At 43.7% G+C, this 21,504-nt stretch overlaps 1 protein-coding gene across 8 annotated transcripts in view; it reads left to right on the forward strand.

Annotated features, from left to right (window-relative positions):
• The window catches only part of MOB3B (MOB kinase activator 3B), a 201,850-nt gene that overhangs the window by 110,539 nt on the left and 69,807 nt on the right, over positions 1–21,504 (forward strand). The window lies entirely within an intron of this gene.

The following is a 21,504-nucleotide window of genomic DNA, read 5'->3' on the forward strand; positions in this document are numbered from 1 at the left end:
CTGGATTTCCACAGACCTAGAATCCTATTATTCCTCTGCCATTGACCAGCTGGCCGAGTGATCAAGGGCACGTGACCACTTAAGGTGTGGTTTCCTCATAGAGAAAGTGGGGATCATAATCGGAGTGTTCTTATGATAACCTTTAATAAAAAGGAATATGAAAACGAATATATGCACATATATGCATGACTAGGACATTGTGCTGTATACTGGAAATTGACACATTGTAGCTGACTGTACGTTAATTTTAAACATTATAATAATTGGCAGATTATTGTTAGTAATAAAATGGGACAATGCAGGTCAAGTCCTTAGCACAGTGCTGGACACATAAGCCCTCAAAAAGTGTTAGCTATGAAATTATTTTATTAAATTCTTTGAAGGGTTATGTATGAGTTGTTGCAACAGTATTTATCTGTGTGTCTCCTTCCACTTAAATCCATCATTTTGATCCACCTACTTCTCTCTCTCTCTCTCTCTTTCACACACACACACACACACACATATCTCTGAATGCTTTACAAATTGTCGTGTAGCCTATATTTGCTTTGGGGAAATAATTTACTCATAAATAGGCATAGTAGAAAAAGCAAAAAGATATTTTAAAGATGCTTGGCAGGGATCTACTCGTACCCCTTGTGTTTTGTGACAACCTAGGCAGAGAACTGCTATTTGAGATAGTCGGTAACAGTCAGTTCCCAAGGAGCTGTCTAATGTGAAGCTCCCTCAGAATCAAAAACAAGAGATAAAAAGGGGTGGGGGGGGCGGAGAATAATTAGTGAAGCCGGCCTTCTCCCTCCTTTTTATTTAAAAAGTGAGTCTTTATCTCAAGTTTTTTTACCTCACTCATACAAGATTCATGGTGATCTGCACAGCAGTAAGAAGGAAGTAAGAAGGACCAGAGGAGGACAGCTTCGAGTCCCTTCCATGTGACAGCTGACCATGTCAGGTTGTTAATGGTCACAGTGGTGATTGTCTGTGTTTTATAGATAAGCAAAGACAAATCGAGTGACACCCAGATCACACAGCTAGCGAGGAGCAGAGCTTACAGTTGATATTTGTCTTTTGAACCCTGGTCTCTCCACTACCTGAGAGCTTCCCAGGTGTCAGTGCCGTAGCCCGCGATCCCTGTGACAAAACGAGAATGAGGAAAACAAGGACATCATATCAAATGCCTCGTACTTATTCCTAAATTTATTCTATGTCAAAGACTGTCCTTTATTCTGAGATGATGTCTTTCCTGCTTATTTCTTTTTGGGTGTTAAAATGCCTTTTCTCTTATGAAATTATAGAGTTGGCAAGGCTTTTTAAATTGCCCTTATTGAGAAAATAAAGGAGACAATTTATGTTGAACCCCACATTGCCCAATTTTTAAAATTTCGCTGGATTTTGAAACCCAGAAGTTTAATTACAACGTTTTGCTTCTCTTAAATCCTGCACATGCTTTAAACACCCCTGTGTCCACCCTGTGATACTCCTCATAGTCTGTGAGCCTAATATGTGATAATGGCCTCTATTTCTCATCAAGCTATAGTGATGTTCAAGAATTACCTGCTCCCAGGTATGATAAAGGACTGTTTTCCTTGTTTCTTTGTTCAGATTCTACCCAAAACGGTTTCAATTAAGAATTATTTGGGAAACATTAAAATTTCAGATTCCAAAGCCCTGCCCTCAGAGGTTGATTCAGTAGTACTGGGGGTGGGGTGTGGGGACCCAAAGTTGAGTTTTTAGCAGCCTTTGAGGGGACGCTGATTCTGCTCATCTGGGAATAATACTTTCAGGAACTCTCACATAAAGGGACTGGATCATATGAAAGTGTCTCTTCCCTGCACTGAGAGCTCTTTGTTCTTTCCATAGAGAAATGGCATCATGTCAAGCTCAATTTTGTGAATTATATGAGATTTCTACATCCATTTCCGATTAAAATATTGGAGAAGAACCATCTGATTTGCTTCAAGCACTTCCTTCCAAAATCAATTTAAGCAAAATTAATGTTTAAAAAAAAAAGACTCATTTCCTAAATCTGAGATCACTTTTATACTTAACTAAACATATGATACCTCCAAGCTGAATCCTGGGCCCGTTGGGAAAGTCTCCATCCTGTGTGTGACATCAGTCAGTTTCCATGGAAGTGGAGGCTCTGCTGTAAATTCCACCTCCATGCAGATTTCCCTTCAGTGCAAACCAACTGAGAAACTTTTTTTTTTTTTTGGATCACACTCAGAGAGTATATTCAGTGTAAACTTACTTTTATTAAAATACTTTCATAATTGATGGCTTCCAAATGTTTTGTTGCCATCCCATTTTTCATATGAACAGCATACTTCCAACAATAACCTAGCTCATGACATGGAGGGATTACTGACCCAGGAGAGAGGGATCAACTTAGCTGGGGCACAAGTGTAACTTACAGTGTAACTTAAAAAGCCCTGCACCTTCCCCAGGAGAAATTTTATAAGTCCTGCCCACCACATAGCAGCATTCATGTACAAATTTAAACATTCCAGAGGTCAGATATCCTGTCAATATTCAAAATAGATTATCGTTTAAGAACTGGCTGAGATGGGAGCAGCCCGCAGCAGCAGCTCCGATAAAACATGCTCAGTGTCATCCTGTGAACTGAGTGCATTTTACCGCAGCTCTCCTCTCCCCAGCCGAGACCTCTTTTAGGAAGGAGTAGGTGTGGGTAAAGGGTCCCTGTTTTCACTTCCCAGCTTCTTCTTTTTCCACGCCTTTGACTCACTGATGCCTCAGAACTCCTCCTGGACACCCTCCGGCATTCCTCCCTTAGCCGGCGTGCGCTGCTTGCTTTTAGCCCTGTATTATCTGTCACGCCCTGTACACCATATGTTATGCTCATTGTAGTGAAAGACTCAGCAGTGAGTTCAGGTACCACAATCAGACCATCCTGGATTTAGAGCCCCTCTTTGCCACTTACCGTGGGAACTTGAGTGCATGGCATTATGTTACAACTCAGTTTTTTTTATCAAGAAGTGGGAATAATTATCGTGTCTTCTACACAGTGTTCATATGACTGTTAAATTAGATAATGCTTGTGAAATGTTAACACAATGTGCATAAATAATACTAGGAATTGAATTATTCAGATATTATTTAGAGAATGGGTGTACTTGTCTCTTCCACTTCTATGGCAAGTAACAACTTTGATTTTTTTTTTTTTTTTAGTAGATGCTTGGAGGGAAGTGTCATAAAAAATTCTGAGGCCATGTCCAGGTGTAAGGGGGAAAGACTGGAGATCAAATACCTATGTCCGCCTCATTCAAATGGTGGAGTGAGGACAGATACCCCATATTTTCTCTTCCTATCCTCTACTGAAAGGACTTTAAGGCTGATAATGCATTCAAGCCCTTAACATGTTGACCATCTACTATATACCAAGCACTGTAGTACCCATTGAATATACATTAGCAAAACAGACATGGCCCTGGCCTTGTGGGGTTACAGACCAGTGGATGAGCTAGATTAAAAACAAATAACAGAAAATAAAGATAGGAAACAGCTAGTGATAGGGAGTGCTGTGCAGAAAACCATCAGATTGTGGCTGCAGAGAATTAAAGGTGTAAACAAATCTACATTAGGAAGAGCGATCAGAATAACTACTGGAGAAGGAGGTATGAGAAGAGAGATGGGAAATGTGTTCCAGGGAGCAAGAGCAGGCTATGTAAGGACCTGAAGTAGAAAAGACCTTAGCATGGTCAAGGAGTTGAAAAGAAGTCCTTTTGACCAAAGTGTCATTGGAAAGGAGGAAAGTGAACCAGATGAGGTGGGAGAGATAGGCAGGAGTGGATCACATAAAGCGGTGATTCTCAAACTCCAGCATCCATCCCAGTCGCCCGGAGAGCTTGTTAAAACCCAGATTGCTGGGCCCCACTCCCAGAGTTCCTAATGCAGTAGGTCCGGGGTGGGGTCTGGGAACTTGCATTTCTGTACAAGTTTTGGGTGACGCCGATCCTGCTGGTCTGGGGACCACTCTTTGAGAACCTCACATATAGGGTCTGGCATGGCAAAGGGGTTTGAAATTTATTTGAAGCATTAGTGGTAAGCTATCAAAGGATGTGAAGAGTCATAACCTTTAATTATTATTTTTTGAATGATGACTCAGACCATTGTGTAGAGAATTAGTTAAAACTGTCGAGAATGAAAATGGGGCAGCCATTTAGGAAGTTATCTCCCATGGTCAGGCAAGGGCAGTGGCAGTGGCAAAGAGCAGAGGAAGCTTTCAAGATGCAGATAGGAGGTGGCAGTGATGGGGTCTGCCTGAAGATGGAGTGTGATGGGCGAGGGAAATAGAAGGGGAGGACGTGGCCTGGACTTCTGGCTGGAGAAACAGGGAAGGTGGTCAAGGTGTTTACTGAGATGGGGAAGATTGGGGCAGGAGCATGTTTGGGAAGGAGAGGAAAAGAATGAATTGGACATGCTTTTGACCCGTTACATTTGAAGAACCATCTCTGAAAGCTCAGACCCTAGCATGTGCAGATGCTACGATGCTTGAACTGAAAATATTGAAGGCAGCAGCCTCCTAGCCAGTGTTAAAAGGAAAACTACCTGGGTGCTTGGGGGCCTAGCCAGCTCCTTGGTCTTCTGTCTCCGGGAACCAGAAGTGCTCCCACACAATAGGGTAGCATCCCCTGTAAATCATTTTAAAGTAGGTCAGATGCCTTGGGAAACTAGATAAGCTCTTGGGTAGCTGGAGGTTAACACAATATCCAACCAAAGTGGAAGCTTCTGTGGGGTCAAGGTGCTTTTTACCCTAACACAGGGCACTACTGACATTTGGGTTGGATACTTTTTTGCTGGGGCAGGTCGGGGGGGCACTGTCCTGAGCACTGTAAAGTGTTTAGCAGCATCTCTGGCCTTCCCACCCAATTGTGACAACCGAAAATGCCTCCAGACATTGCCAAATGTCCCTGGTGCAAAATCACCCCCAGCTGAGAAGCACTGTCCTAAGAGGACCCTCCTTCAGTGCATTAACCCCTTTCTGATACCCCTAGCCACAAGACAAACTGTATTCAATCCATTTAATATACCTCTTTTCTATCCCAGCCTCTCAGAACTCCCTGTCTTTCAGGGTGGCTCTCAATCAATCTGAAATGTTAATACAGGTCATTGGTTAGGGAGATGCTATAATGATCTTCTGGAGAGGACATCTCTGGCCTTTCAGTGTTCCTGTAATGTTGCTGATGTGGGGAACTTTCGAGCAGCCTGTAGGGAGAATCTGATGAAAATTATGATAATGATAAAGATAACAGTAATAGGAGCTGCTAACATATATGTATAGAACTATGCCATATTCATGGATCTAAATGTTTCAAAATTGTTAACTCACTTAATCCTCACAGCGACACCGTGACTTTGGTAGTATTATTATCACCTGCATTTTATAGATGAGGAAACTGAGGTGGAGAAACTTAGCCAAGATCACACAGATAGTAACAGTTGGGTTCAGACCCAGGAAATCTAACCCTCACCCAAGTCCATCTTCATAACTTAACAGTTTTTCCGAAGGAAGTGGGGAGGGTATCTGATGGGAAAGAATCTGGGGGCAGGTGGGTATAAGATGACCTGCCTGCTAAAATGTACCATCTTTCATCTTTATTATTAATTATACTTTTAAACTGATAAAGTCTCTTCAGGAGAAAATTTCTGTAGTTTACAGTATTTTAGAAATTATAATTTCCACCAATGATAAATATCTTAAGTAAACTAAGTCATTCATTTTTTCATTCGTTTACCCCCCTTTCATTCTGTTTAAAGGAGGCATCTAACTTCAGTTTTCTTAGCAAGCACACTTTTTGGCCACAGATTTCATTAAGTCACAGAGATTCATTTTCATAGGCTTGTGACTTTATTTTTGGGACCCAGAAGCAACTCCACCCCATTTTGCTGCTATTTCCAAATTGCATGGAGAAGCCAACACAAACATTTCCATCACTGTGGCAACTGCAGGCAGCTGTGAAATTACAGGTGTGCTGATTTAGTAGGGATGAATGCTTATGCTCTTTCCCCGAAACTCCTCCAGGAGCACATCAATTGCAGAGGGAAATGTGCTTAGATGAAGGATGTAACATGAGACATGAGCTGATTCTTTGACTGCTGCTTTGGCCCCTGGAAAGATAAGCTCTTGACATTCCCCTTCAAAACATGTTCTGAAATGCAATTCCTGTAGCTAATAAAATATCAGTGGACCTTGGGCTGACTGGGCCTTTAAGGGCCATCAAGAATGTGATGACAGTTGGTACAGGGTTACACCTGACCCCCGTTTGTGCTACGTTGATAGATTCTGAAATTCCTTCCCAAAGAGCTTCCAGCTAGTGAATTTCTCCAGAGAAGTTTCTTGCATTAATTCATCCTATGGGGGTTGGGGACAGATGGATGGATTGGATGCTCATGCTGTTCATGAGAAGATAAGAGAATCGTCATCCACACAGCAGTTGCTTCAATTTGCTTTCGTTTTCATTTTGACAAGCCTTGATTCCAGATTCAGGCGATCAGATGGGTTATGGCTGTGATGGGACATTTCCTTGGGCTTTGTTGAGCTGTTCCTCTCAGATGTGTCAATAGTAATGATGATGATACTGGAAATGGCTCAGATGTATCTGGTACTTAGCTACTGTGTGATCACTTTACATGGATAATTTAACCCCTTGATCCCATGAGAGAGGAACAATCCTGCCCCTGCCCTGATTTATGGTTGAGAAAATACAGGTTTAAAGAGAGAAGTCGGGGTTGGGGGAGGGTTTAGCTGTATGGTAGAGCATGTGCTTAGCATGCACTAGGTCCTGGATTCAAGCCCCAGTACTTCTGTTAAAATAAAGAAAGAAACCTAATTACCTCCCCACAAAAAAAAAAAAAAGAGAGAGAGAGAGAGAGAAGAAGTCGCCTGCCCCAAGTCACAAGGGAGGCAGCAGGGGGCCAAGATTTAAACTTGCACACATTCTTGGGTACCCGATGTGCTGCCTCCTGCGTGTGACCATCACGTACCTAAGGAAACGCAGCAGCACGATGGCCTGTCCCTGTGCTTCTTGCTCCTGTCTGTACAGCACTTAGGTCTGTACAGCAGTTAGGCGTCCGGAGCTTGCAATTGAAAACCTTTTGGGCTCGGAGGCACCCTTGACCTTAACAGTTGGCACCAGAAGCATCCATACCTCAGGGTGCTCCGGGGCTTATCCCAATGGCTGCCACGGCAAACTGTCAAAGGGAGCAAGAGCTCTCAGCAAACAATTACTGTAAGTGTGTTTCCTCTGTCAGAACCCATTAGGGCAGTCAGTATTGGCATCTGTCTTTGCAGGCGTAGTAAGAGCCGGGTTTCTGGACCCGTCCTGCAGGAAGGACCTTCACGTATTCCCAAGAGTTTATAAACATCAGGAAATTGTCTCCCAACAGCTCTCCCTGCAGAGAAACACAGAAAACAGATCAAAGTAGAGCTGCGTAATTTGGTGGGGAGATGGGGAGTGAGGGAGAGGGCAGGTGAGCAGGAGAGACCCACGCCTCTCGCCTCTCAGCATCTCACCACCACACTCCCCGTCTTGGCCCCTTAGACACCTTTATAACACCTGCAGAATACAGTTTCAAAATCACCATCAGTCCCCATCCTACCCTTTTTTTTTTGAATTGAAGTATAGTTGGTATACAACCGTTGTGTTAATTTCTGGTGTACAGCATAGTGATTCAGTTATACATTTATGTATGTATTCCTTTTCATATTCTTTTTCATTATAGGCTATTATAAGCTATTGAATAGAGTTCCCTGTGCTAAGACCTTGTTGTTTATCTATTTTACATATATTAGTTAATACCCCATCCTACCTTCTTTATCTGATTGTCACTATATTGTCACTGTCTCACGGTGCCCGGAACAGCTCCTGACACTCTGGAAGTGATGAATACATTTTTTATTGAGTTAACATGAATTGGGGGGGGGAGGGGAATTGTCACTGTGTTTTTGTATGACTTGCTTTGCTTTGAAAAATGTTATGTGAGTATAAGAATTCAGGGGAGTGTGGTAAACCCCATGGAGGAAATTCAGCTGGAAAACACCTTCAGGGAAATGTATTCTATAGACTCTCCCTTTTCTTCCCCTCCCTCTCTTGCTGTCCTGCCCCGTGGCAGGTCTGTGCAACAGTAATTAAACCATCTTGGTTTGATGCTAATTTCTAGGGTGGGATGCCTGTCTCCATCCCTGAGTGATCTACAGATGCTCATCCCACTGCCTCTTGATCAACCTTCGTATCTCGTGAAACATTGTCTGGCAGAGGGGCTGGAGGCTGGGGGCTGCTGGCTGAGGACCAGACTCGGCTTCTCTCCTTCACCCAAGCGCCCCTTCCCTGGTACAGGCTGCGCCGTGTGGCCAGAAGGACTCATGTGTTTTGATGCTACTTACTGGCAGAAGAGTGTGGGGCGCTGTGCTAGGTGGGGCTTGGCAGGCCTGGGGGATGCTTCTGTCCAGCACTCAGATGTGCCAGGGAAATGCTGGAGGGAGGTGTTGATGGATAGAGCGCTGCTGTGGGCGAGTTCCAGCCCCAAAGCACGTCCGCTCCACTTCCGCTGTTGTTTCCTATGGAAGAATACGTGGCTGCAGACCAGTCATTTTAATGAGAGTGATTTTACTTGCCAGATGACCAGATTTTTTGTCATCAGTCCAGTGAAGTGTGAGCAGCTAGTTTCCAAGATGAATGGACTGAGATCATTTGAGCTGTTGAGCTCTGAAAAAACAGGATCTCCCCAGTTCCATTCCTGGAACTAACTCTGAATGCCCACAGAGGTCAGCTGCTGTTCCGAGTCCTAGCTCGGGCAGGTGTGTGCTCACCATTCATGACAAATGATGGTAGCGTGTTTCTGTGTTTACAGATTTTTAGAAGTCAGTGAACTTAAGGCATAGTCCCCTTTTCAACTCTGAACCAGCTCTGTGGTTTTGGCCAAGTCCCTTATTTCTAACTTTTAGGTTTACCTATAAACTTAGAAAATGAGAAGCAGAAGACATAATGCCTGGGATGGGGCCTTTATAGTGCAGTGTTTTAGAAATGTGAGTGTTCTTATTTTAGAGGCAAAGACTTGGGCTTCTTTTGGTGGCTTTACCACCCACTGGATGAGTTTCTGAAATTTTCTTCCCTGAAAATTGGGAATAATTATCCCTTGCTTGCAAGGACATAAAATTTAATGAGGCATTTCAATATTCCTCAAAGCTTCTGTTTTACAGAAAAGGGTTCTGTGGCCAAGTAGCTTTAGGAAACACTGTATTAAAAATAAGCAGGTTTCTTTCTCAGGTGCTTATATACACCAGAAAGTTTCATGGAAAAGGAGAAAGTAAACAGCATTGTATTTAACTTTGATATCCTTTAACTTATTTTTTTAAGGAATATCTAACCATATGAGAACAAACTGTGGGGAATGCAGGACAATATATGTAAATTTAAACTCAGGCTGGCATATGGTAACAAGTATGGGTAATCACAACCATTTACTAGGTGCCCACTATGTTTTGGGTAATGTACAGTATAAATAACCAATCAAGAGTGCAGTCTTGGGGCAAGGGTATAGCTCAGTGGTAGAGTGCATGCTTTGCATGCACGCAGTCCTGGGTTCAATCCCTAGTGCCTCTGTTAAAATTAAAATAAATAAATAAGTAAATAAACTTAATTACCTCCCCCCTCCAAAAAAAAAAAAAAAAAAAAAGAATTCAGTCTGTCAGCACCTGAGTGAGAAATGTATATATGTATCTATTTCCCTGATACTCTTTAAAGGTACTGGCTTCTTAGGTTTCCAGAGGTGCCCTGTCATGATTAAAAAGGGAAATAATCTGCTTCCTTAGTTAGGTATCCTTCTACATACACGCCCATGTGTAAATGACCTGCTCACTCTTCTGTACTTGACTCTGGAGCCCCCACGGCCGGTTCTGCCCACGCCTTTGACAGCAGTCTCGCCCCTTCACATGTGACCTTCGTTGTTGGAGCCTGAGTTTGAATTCCCAAAACTCCGCTTGCTGCCCATGTGACCCCTAGATACATTTTGTGTCCCGGTTTCTCCAGCGGAAAAACTGGGACCCTACCCATCTCAGAAAGATCAAAACGAGATGGAGAGATGAAACGAGAAGGCTTATGCACCAGGCTCTGTAGTGAGAGCGCCAGCATGCGTGAATTTGTTTCCTCCTCAGAAAGTCCTGTGGATGAGGTTGGTTTCACCTCCAAGGCCCTGACAGGTGATGTAACTGGTCCTGGTGAACATGTGATAGGATGTGATTGCAAGCAGGCTGGGTCCCAGATCCACACTCTTACTGCTGCACCTTCCTGCCTTTTCTGTAAAGAACCAGATTAGTGCCCGGCACTTGGTAGCTGTAACCACATGAACATTTTCTTCTCCTTCCACATCTGTTCTGTCTGTTCAACTGTTAACTCTTATCTTCTTGCTTAGTAAAGTTTTACTTGTTTAATGGTTTGTATGTTTAACACATAAAGGCCACACGCACACAGCACGTAAGCCCTGGAAGTTCCTGATATCGCTGTGGGGCTTTGAATAGGATTGGTGGGGAATGGGGTCCCTGGTCATGTCGCCTCCCTGGGGAACTGCAGGAAGCACCCTGTTTCTGCCAGCTCTTCTCTGTGGTGAATGACATTACAGTGGCCCTTGAGTATCCCTGCCCTCTCACGGCACACTGGAGAACCACAGATCACCAGAAGTTCACATTTGTTAAGTTTTTATTGTGTTCTGGGAGGGAAAGCTTTAGGGAATTTTTGGTCTTGTCTTTTCTCAGCCCGGGTAGGAGCCAAGGAGCTATTTGTGTGAATCAGCTTGAAGGAACTCCTCGTGGGCCTTGATTTATTAGGTGGCTGTCTCCACCCTCAGTCACGGGAGTGAGGGTGGGAGACTTGAAGGTGGGGGGTGGTTGGTGTTGATCTTCTGAACAATATACGTGCTTTCCAGCTTCTGGGTGCAAAGAGTGAATCAGGCGCTGGGAACAGCTGGGAACATTAGTATCTGCGCAGCGTGTTATGGGGAGCCCGGGACTTTATGAGAAACCCTAGTAGAGAGAATTGATTTGATATCTTAAGCAATGGGTATCCCCCTAACTTTTTTGGCTTATTTTATTACTCATCACATTTTAAGGGAACCTAGGCATTGACCTGGTACAAAGTGGCAGCAGAAATAGCAAATAATATTTACAGTGCTAGACACTGTACCAAACTGTGTCATTGCCCATTCGACCTCTGAAAAAGCTGAGGTTCAGGAAGATTAAAAAAAAATGTGTTCAAGGTCATGGAGCAGGAATGAGGGGCATCAGAATTATGAACCCAGGGCTTTCTGATCCCGAGGCTTCAGACCAGAAAACACCCACTCCTATGAGGTTATGCCCAGCCAGCCCTCACCAATTTCACATTACCTTCTTATGGACTTGGAAGATTCTGGGGCAGTAGCTGAAAGGAAGAAGTCTTTAATTCCATCACAAATCAGGCAGTGCCATGAGGGGCCAGCTGGGGTGTGCTGCCTGAAGTGGCCATTCCACCCAGACCCCAGCTGTCGCGTCTGGCTTTGTTGGCATAGGCACTTGGCAGAATTCCAGGGACACTGAGCGTCACGTCTGATCCCAGGAAGTGCAGAAAGTGAGGCAGCTTCTCAGTTGTTTGGCAGGGATAGACTGGTAGCCCCGGGACTCCAGGGAAGAGGTGCACACCCTTTAGCCAGTCCTTGGGTCAACCTGGGTTGGGGAGGGAACCCTAAGAGGAGACAGCCATCTATTTCTGTGGGAAATAGAGTCTCAGAAGCACAGACTGTTAGGTCTGGAAGGACCTTAGCTATCACCCAGTTTTGTTGAGTGAAATCTACATGAACTTGAACGTGACATCAGTGGAGAGATGGAAGAGATCCCTTGTTCCTCTCGCTAGTTTAGCAGTGAGGGATTGGGACACACTGATCTCAGCCACACCTCGTGTATGTCCACTGAGGAGCCTGCAAGCTACAGAGGTTAATCGAGCTTCTCCAAAGGTCACCCTGATCGGTCATGAGCCTGATGAGAGGTTGTGGCTTGGCTTTCCCAGGTAATCTCTGGGTCTAAAAAGTGACATTGGTGCTGCCTCATCTCACCCTCAGGTTAAATTGAGCTTCTTAGGCAGAGCAAAAAAGTCCCAGTTATCTCTGACTGGTTGAACCCACACAGGCTGTTGCAGCTCTCTCTTGTGTGTTTTAACCACCTTTAACTCACATAACCTGTGAGTTTAATCGCCTTTCTGCTCTGGGCTCTCCTAAGGCTGAGATGACCCAGAGGAAGGAAATAGAACATATTTGGTTGAGAAAGTCTCAGTGCTAAAGCTGGCCTCCAGACCTTGTAGCTGGTGAGGGTTTGGACAAGGTACAGCGGGTGTCCCAGCCTTTCCCAGAAAGGGGTGGACAGGCTCTGTTGAATTAGCACATCAGGAGTTTCACTGGGGTTAATGTTTTAACCATGTGTCAACATACTTAATGCCATTTTGTTTGAACATTCCACCACCAACTAAAACCCTTTTTAACGAGCAAGTTTTGTTTTGGTTTGTTTTTGAATGAAGGAAATGGCAGTGGGAATGACCTGGGGGCACTTACACTGTGTTGAAAAGTTTAAATTTTAAAAATCGAATATGATACATTTAGACCAAAGAAACGTCTAGACTGTATATACCCTGAGATCTTTGCAACATTTGGAATTCTTATAGTGCTTTCAAGGACTGAGAGTCTGTTTCACTCTCTTGGTGCTTTCTGTGCTGTGGAGTTTTTGTGATTTGGAGGATTAGCTGCTGGTGGGTTTTATACAGAACCTGCCTTGGACTGGATGGCTTTGGATCAGGTCACATTTGGTGCCTTCTCCTCCTCTGTTCAGGAGTAAAGACCTAATGCCAGCCTGCCTGGGCTCGCAGCCCAACTCCTTCACCTCCTTGTGATGTGACCTTGGGCAGGAAACTTAATCTTCCTCCCCTGTGAAGTAGGCACGACTCGTGGGGTAGTTGTGAGGACTTCGTGAGGTAATGCACCAGCCCTGGACCAAAGTAAACACTCAACAGTTGGTACTGTTGTCGCTGTTCACGGCAGCACCGACACTGACACCACACAGCCAGCCCTCTCTTATACTATAATCGCTATGGTCATAGGCTCTCAGAGTTAAAAGAGACCCCAGTGAGTCCCAAAAGCTGCTTTAGAATACCCAAAGGTGCTTTTAAAAATTAGCTATTCCCAAGCTGCCCCCGAGACCTAGGGATTCAGAAGGGAGACTGGGAATCTGCCCTGTTAACAAACGCGGGTGATGGTCATATGCTACCTGTGGTGGAAACCACCTTCTCTCGCCTGGACCTCCTCACTAACAACACTAGCAAGCGACCTCTACCTGAACACCTCCCGGCATGGGCAACTCACTACCACCAGAGACAGTGAATCCCACTTTTGGACACCTCCGTCAGTACAACGGTGTGTCCTCCCACTGCCCTAAAGAAGGAGAGGACTGCCTCTGGCTAGAAGTCAGAAAGGAATGGGCTTGAGTTCCACACCAGCACTTGTTAGCTTTGGGGCTCTGGGCCAGTGGTGTGCTATTTTCCTCTCCCTTTCATCTTCCAAATGACAGTATTTGAACCTGATCTTTCCAGTCTTCTCCTAACCTCCCGACCTTAGTTTCCCGTGTTACTTTAGCCAGGTGACCAGGCTCTGCCCCTCCCTAGTCAGATAATACCCACAAGGGCCCATGGTTCCCCAGGTGTGGTTCTGGGTCAGGGAGTGAAACAGGGTTGGCAGGGGCTAGAAGAGTGGACCAGAAAACCAGAGAGTGAGCAGGGCGAGTGGGAAACAGACACTGGCACACCCAGTCCCCAGTCCTCACCCCCAGTCATTCAGCTGAGCTGACCTGTGGTTCTGATGCTTCTAGAACTAAACCCTGGCTGTGTCATCACCCGAGCCACATCCTCTGGGGTAGTGAGCAGGAAACAGTTCAGGTCAGGACCAGCTCTCCTTCCTGTTCAGTTTTCCAGATGCTGAGACCAGAGCTTGCTGGAATTTGGGCTGTACCCCTTTACCTACGCCCAGATGCTCAGTCCATCCCCATGACCTCAGCCCCGCTCCAGCTCAGATGCACGGTGTCCTGATACCAACAATGCCTGGTTCGTTCCCAGCCACGCACCTGGTCTTCCTAGTCTAGAAGCAAGGACTCTTCTCCCCAGTGTGTGGGTTAGAAAGAGAAAAGCAAAGGTTTTGAAATCTGAGCTCTGAAGATCCTTATTACTGTATGTCTTCAGAAAATGTAACCTCTCTTGAGCTTCAGTTCCTTCATCTGTAAAATTGGGGTGCAAGTCATACCTGCCTCACCGGATTGCAGGGAGGACTAGATGGCACGTGTATACAAACACTTAATATAGACTAAGTGATTGATACGTATTGGCTTCTTGGGAGGAGGAGGTACGACTGAATGATTGATTTCTCACCCCGCCTCTGCTTGTATGAGGCAACCAAAGGCTGTGGCTGCCCATCAGTCCCCCTGTCCAGTCCCCTGTGAGGGACCTCGGAACCAAATGAAAACGTGGCCATCAGCACATCTGTAAAGTTGACCAGTCCTGTTCTGAGGCAAATCTAAATAGCACATCAGGGGGAGTTTGAACTTTACAGAGGAAATGTGGAAGTCTTAGAGAATATTTCTTGCTTTCTTACACTTTTATAGGGCACAGTTCAGTGTTGCCTTTCAGCTCCATAAAGTTTCAGTTTAGCCTAGAAAGTGTGGTCTGAGTGATTTCGTGACCATCGCCTGGAAACTTATTAGAAGTACGAAACATTGGGAGTACCTCGGACCCCGCCCCCAAACCCACACTGGGGTGCAGCCCAGTAATCTGTGTTTTAACAAGCCCTCCAGGTGCCTCTCATGGCTCCCGTTAGAGAACGTTTTTCTAGGTGTTCATGGGGTCCCCCTCCTGCTGCCCCTCCTCCCACCCCTGCAGTTTTCAGATCCAGATGACCCAGCCTGTGTCTCCAGCCATACATTTTCAGCACTTCGGCAATCTGAGGACAGCTCCTGGGAGAAGGATTTATGGTCTCATCCTGGGAGACTCATTCGTTGATGCCAACAGCAGGTGTAACCTAAATCCAAGTCTATACTAGAGTCGAGTCAGGGAACAAACACCTGTTTGGGAAGTTCAACCTCCAGGTCAGCTGGCTTTCTCCACTTCCAAAGCTTCCTTCCTGACCTGCTGACCACTCTCATGGTTTCTCTGATGGGTACAGATAATAGCAAACATTCATCAAGCTTTACCTACGTTGGAAAATACCTTTCTTTCTTTCTTTTTTTTTAATTTAATCCTCACAGCAGTCCAGTGAGGTCAGTACTATTAATACCATCCCCACTTCCTACATTGTGAGCTGAGCCTCAGAGAGGCGAATTCACTTGCCCAAGATCATGTGTCTAGCAAGTGGCAGGTAAGAGACTTAGACTCCAGTCTGTCTGAAACCAGATTCAGTGAATCTTCAACAAGCCTCCCTGTTTGGTTAAGTAGACTGTGCATCCCTGAGCCAGGAATACTCACACAGGAATATTCTAGGCCAGCGGTCTTTAAACTTCAGCAGGGATCAGGATTATCTGGAGAGCATCTTGAAAACACAGGTGGCTGAGCCCTAGTCCCAAAGATTCAGATTTAATGTCTTGAAGTTGGGGCCTGGGGATTTGCATTTTTAACAAGTTCCCAGAAGTGGCTGGTGCTTCTGGTCCAGGGACCACAAATTAAGAATCACCGCTCTAGGCCAGTGTTTCTCGACCAGGGTTGCACATTAGAATCATCTGGAGAATTTCAGATTGAAATGCTCTAATGTGAGATATGATCATTCTTTTTTTTTTTTTTAATATGCTCTCCAGATAATTCTAATGTGCAGTCAGAGTTGGGAACCAGTGCTGTACTCAAAGGAAGACTGCTAATTGCTGTTTACAGCTTTAGTTCTTCATCCTGTGTCGGTCCTTCTCCCACGGAGGCATTCACACTGCCAGGGACCTCAGTGGCGTACCAGGGAATGCCAACACTGCAGGATACATAGAGCCCATTAATTTTATTTCAACATTTGGGAACATGTTAATTTTCTCTATGAAACAAATCTACTACAGAATCAAGTGCAAAATGTGCATGAACCATTAGTGTGAACTATGGGGTTAAATCTACTCCCAAGAATCCAACCAAGGAAAATTGTCTGAGACCAAATGCCAAAGATATGCTCAAGGAAGGGTCACTCAGACATTATTTTGTTTTGGTGATTGTTAAATCTGTGTCATGGGTATATGACAATTCATTGTTCAAAAAGTATTTAATACTTGTGATATTATGTTAAAATGCAAAGAGGAGAAAACAAACAATGCATAGTTTGATTCTAATTTTGCTTTTAGCAACTATATACTCTATATATGCAAAGAAAAAACACACCAAAATATTACCAGTGGTGATTTCTTGGTGGGATTATGGATGATAATGATATTTTTACTTGACAGCATTTTCTGATTTTTTAAACAACATTACTTTTATGATCAGAGTAAAAGAAGTTAGTCAGTCACCTACTTTTATAAATATGTATTCCCAAATACCTGTCTGAAATACAAATCATAGGTTTATAAGTTAGAAGTTTTTTTCAGAGAACTAGAAAATGTTTAGGAGTTGCTAATTACTGTCCCAAAGAGTGGCAGTGCCTTGGGGCCTTGGACATGTGAGAACCTCCCTAGGGACCAAGGAGAGGTGGTGCTGGCAAGAAGACACTTGCTCTGCAAGGTAGTCACAGGGGTAGATAGTGGGGGGCCCTAAGGGCCTCTCAGGATGCATGAGGGGGTGCAGGTGGGGCTTTTGCTCTTTCCTCCAGTGACAGCCGGCTGACCATGCTTCTGTGTGACATCACCAAAGCATCACAGTACCGGTTAATGTATAATAGACCCAACGCGCCCCGCCAAAGAGAGTTTAGCAGTGTCCGCAGGCAGTAAGAAAGTCAACCCTATGTAACGTGAGGACCACCTAGGAAAGTTAACAAAGACAAGATGTAGGGTTGCATAACACCAAACCCATTTGCCTCCACCACCCCCACGAGTCTATGCATGTGCCCCTGGGGTTGCCTTCGGAAAACAAGCAAATGGTGCCTTCCGCACTTTTGTGTCAGATGGAGCACTTTAGAAAGAGGACCGTCCCATTGCAGTGCTCAGAGAGGCCTGGACGGAAGATGAAATCTGGAAGTGTGAGATATTCAGGGATGGTGTTCCTAGGGTAATGATTTTCCAATATAGCCAATAGATATTTTCTATGTAACCAAGCCTTACCCGGCCTCACAAAACAAAGCAAAACAAAACAGGGCTTCCACACAAAGAAACACAACATTTTCTTTAAACTGTCTCAGCTGGCAGAATAAATGAATGAAATGAGTGGGGCTGCCCAGGGAAGGACAGCATCTCCTGTTTGCAGGGAGCAGACATCACTTAGCTCTTGCCACATGAGAATTTCAGTCCACTTGTGCCATTTCTTTTGAGTTTTCCCAAGAGCAGCCAGAATCCTTGATCTTTCTTTTATAGTTCCCAATTTCTAAATGTTGGCAGCATTTCAAAAACACTAAAACACTACGTAGTCCAAAGAAAACATGCCTGCTGGTGAACGTGCCCCGCGGCCGTCAATTTCTCACTCTGCTTCAGAATCTCCAGTCCTAGAGCGGCAATGGCTTTAGTCGTCTGCTTCCCCTTCCCACCCACCTCCACCAAATTCCTAAGGACAAATATCGTAAACTTTCAGGCTGTTTTCCTCAAAAGTCACATTTTACTGAATGCCTTAAAATTGGCTGATGGCCTCACAATAATTTATTTCAGTTGAGCATTTTATTTTAACTTTTTTTATTGATTTATAATCATTTTACAATCAGTTGAGCATTTTTAAAAGCTACTGAGGGTACTTTCCTGAAGATAAGGTTAATTTTAAAAAATAATTTTAAAGGAATTACAGAGCTAGAGGGTGTATTATTTGAGAAAGGTATGCTTTGGAGTGGGATGGATCTGGGTTGACATTCCAGCCCCATCACCTGGTACCTTGTCACTTGGGCATATAGGTGATTCCCATTTTCTCATCTGCGAAGTGGGGGGAACAACTCCTGAGTTTGTAGGCTTGTTTGTTTTGGATAATAAATGATATTAATATATGTTAATATCTGGGGCCATCAAGTAAGTTCTCAGGAAATGTAAGCTTCTCTTAGGAGCCAATGTAATTGAAACTTGTAATTGCAAATGTTGTAAAATAGTCTCACGAAGCTTTTCCATATTTACTTTTAGAATCTTTAAAATTCACTTTCTTCAGAAGTAAATGATGATGTTAACCTTGGTTACCTGGCCGGCGTAGTATCTGCAGATTTCTCCATTTCCAAGTTATCCTTTTCACCTCCCTTTCCTTACTGCACCCTTTGGAAGTAAGTAACCAGCCTACCCCACAGGCAAGGGTAGGGAAGGGCACTCCACCTCCTTCAGGGGAAAGTATCTACATAAATTATTTGCAATTCTGCTGTATAGGGGTTTTGTCCTTTTCCCCATTTATTTAAGCAATCATTTATTTATATCAGTCTGGATTCGTGGGTACTTATTTCATACCTTGGGTTGTAATCTAACACTACTTCACTAATTGTTTGCCCAAATTCTAGCTTTAGCCATTAAGGGGCTCTTTCAGATTGGCTCCAGTGCCCTTTGGACACACCCCCATTGTTGTGTTTTCATTGAGGACTCCCTTTCTTTCTGTTCCCCACGGTCTCTTATATCTCCTGCCCCAGGCCTAGAATTATCTATTTCTCCAAGAAGCCCTAATCCCCTTTATTTTTTTTTTTTTTTTAGAAAATTGTTAGTAATTTATTTATTTATTTATTTTTAATTGATTTATAATCATTTTACAATGTTGTGTCAAATTCCAATGTAGAGCACAATTTTTCAGTTATACATGAACATGTATATATTCATTGTCACATTTTTTCTCTGTGAGCTACCATAAGATCTTGTATATATTTCCCTGTGCTATACAATATAATCTTGTTTATCTATTCTACTATTTTGAAATCCCAGTCTATCTCTTCCCACCCCCCACCCCCTTGGCAACCACAAGTTTATATTGTATGTCTGTGAGTCTATTTCTGTTTTGTATTTATGATTTGTTTGTTTGTTTTTTTTCAGATTCCACATATGAGTGGTCTCATATGGTATTTTTCTTTCTCTTTCTGTCTTACTTTACTTAGAATGACATTCTCCAGGAGCATCCATGTTGCTGCAAATGGCGTTATGTTGTCGGTTTTTATGGCTGAGTAGTATTCCATTGTATAAATATACCACATCTTCTTTATCCAGTCATCTGTTGATGGACATTTAGGCTGTTAACATGTCTTGGCTATTGTAAATAATGCTGCTGTGAACACTGGGGTGCAGGTGTCATCCTGAAGTAGGGTTCCTTCTGGATATATGCTTAGAAGCAGGATTCCTGGGTCATATGGTAAGTCTATTCCTAGTCTTTTGAGGACTCTCCATACTGTTTTCCACAGTGGCTGCACCAAACTGCATTCCCACCAGCAGTGTAGGAGGATTCTCTTTCCTCCACAGCCTCTCCAGCATTTGTCATTTGTGCCTAATCCCCTTTATTGAAGAATGGTATTCCACACCTGAATGTTGCATGTGCTCATTGCTACCAAAGTATTTTTTTAATTTAAAAAAAATTTAACTTTTTTAAATGTACTTTTTAAAAATTAAGCTATCATCTTATAGAGAGTCAACTTTTCCAGGCTGAGGTAACTATGTAAAATAAATTACATTGATAAATAAAATGTCTTTAAAATATTTTTTTCAATGTTTTTGAACTACTAACATTTAACTGTGAAGAGATTTCACATTAGAATCTAGACTACTGGATTCTCTTGAAAGACCAGAAGTTCTGGCAATCCTGGACCCATATTCCTGCGCAATACAAAGAGCTAAAGCTGAGAGGCAATTTTTCTTTCCTGCAGGAAGCACTCCCCATGTTGTCACAGTTCACACCACTCCCTATTGTATTGCAGCCAGTCTACATTTTTATGTTCCTTTCTGACCCTTGAAAGTATTTGAATATGTGATTCCTGGTTCCGACCATATTCAGATACGTAATTTATAGATACATAGTTTAGTCAGTAAATTTAGCTCTACTTTGACCCAGTGATCAGATTTTAGAGCTATATTTCTGGTTTCATCCCTACCCCACCAACTTACCTTCATTGGATCTTACATGCCAGTGAAATGACTTGCATTTTGTGCTCTGTCCCTGCCTAACCCTTCCAGCACAGGTGGAAAGAGTCATCTGCCTCCACTTACATCCTCCTCAGCCTCATGCATGATGGGTCTTTGCATGCAGGGTCTTCCCTGTACTTCCTTGGCAAATTTTCCTTCCTTAGACCCTTTCTGTGTGGAGAAGATCAAGACAGAGTTATATTCATGCCTCAGATTAATTCTTTCCTGCTCACTGTTCCCTTTGGGCTCTGCAGAGCACCCCTCAAGTTGGGTTCCAATCTTTGTTCTTTCTGGATCCACCCCTCACTTTCTCAAGAGGATGGATTACTTTTGCTGCTTCACCCTCACCCCTCTCTCCCCCAATCATGTATCCCAGGATCATTTGTTTGTCAGTCAATCCTGGCTTATTTCCATCTTTAATAACTCTGGAAAACTACCTGTCTGACACATTTCTATTTAGATGAAAATAGGCACTTTGAGGAGGTGCTTCTTTCCCAGTAAGAGTGAAAACCTAATAGAAAGATGCACCTGAGATCTGCCAGGTGTGAAAAGATAAATGTGTGTTCATTTTCACTGCAGGCTTCTGGACTTGGACATGACCAGGTTAAACAGGGGCCTATAGCAGTTCTCTGGGAAATCTTTCCAAAGAACAATGATTTTCAGTCTGTGATTCAAGGGCCACTGCCTGGGGATAGAAAAGGAAGGGGAACTCAAGCAGGCAAAGCTCTTCACCATCCCCACATTATTAAATGGTCATTGATTCACTTATTCATTCAACAAATACTTATTGACAACCACTGTATTCTGGTTGCATTTAGTGCCAAGGGTATAACTGTGAACAACAAAGTGACATTCCTTGACATTACAAAATTTTTTCATTCCAATGGGAGACAAAAAAAGGACAATTACAAGACAGTGTTGTAAGTGTTATCATGGGAGAAGTACAGGTTATTATGATGTGTCCTGACTAGACAGGGGTGAGGTGGGCAAGGACATGCTGGAAGAAGTGATAACTGATTTGAGGCTCGAATAACAAGTGGGAGTTAGCCAGACTAAAAGGGGAGTCTGAGGAAGAGGGTTTCCAGCTGCCAGCTCTCCAGTGTGGCAATACTCAGCCATGAGTGAATGAGTGGATCTTAGCTCTGAAGAGCTGGAGTGTTGTATGCAAGTTGGGAGGATCCAGAGGTCATAACGGAGATTTGCACGTGGATGAAACCAGGCAGGGTCTTGCCCTCCCAGTTGGTACCTCTGATTTTATC

The sequence above is a fragment of the Camelus ferus genome, chromosome 4 (genome assembly GCF_009834535.1).
Source record: "Camelus ferus isolate YT-003-E chromosome 4, BCGSAC_Cfer_1.0, whole genome shotgun sequence".
NCBI classification, from domain to species: Eukaryota; Metazoa; Chordata; class Mammalia; order Artiodactyla; family Camelidae; genus Camelus; species Camelus ferus.